Source organism: Chelmon rostratus, chromosome 12 (genome assembly GCF_017976325.1).
Source record: "Chelmon rostratus isolate fCheRos1 chromosome 12, fCheRos1.pri, whole genome shotgun sequence".
NCBI lineage: Eukaryota > Metazoa > Chordata > Actinopteri > Chaetodontiformes > Chaetodontidae > Chelmon > Chelmon rostratus.
In genome coordinates this window covers 27236569-27236846 of record NC_055669.1, presented here as the reverse complement: position 1 = coordinate 27236846, position 278 = coordinate 27236569, and positions in this window count along the sequence as shown.

Below are 278 nucleotides of genomic sequence, written 5' to 3'. Positions count from 1 at the left end.
TTCTTCATTTCGTTTCTTTCTCCTAACTTCCGGCGGTCCTCCACTGCCCCCAACTGGACAGAAGAAGAATCACATCTCTGTAACGTCACGTCCTGGAGGAACTGTAGGTCCAACTGTGATTGAAAATTAAATTAGATTTGTATATATATATATATATATATATATGTATATATATATATATATATATATATATATATATGTATGTATGTATGTATATATATGTATGTATGTATGTATATATGTATATATATATGTATGTGTATATATATATATGTATG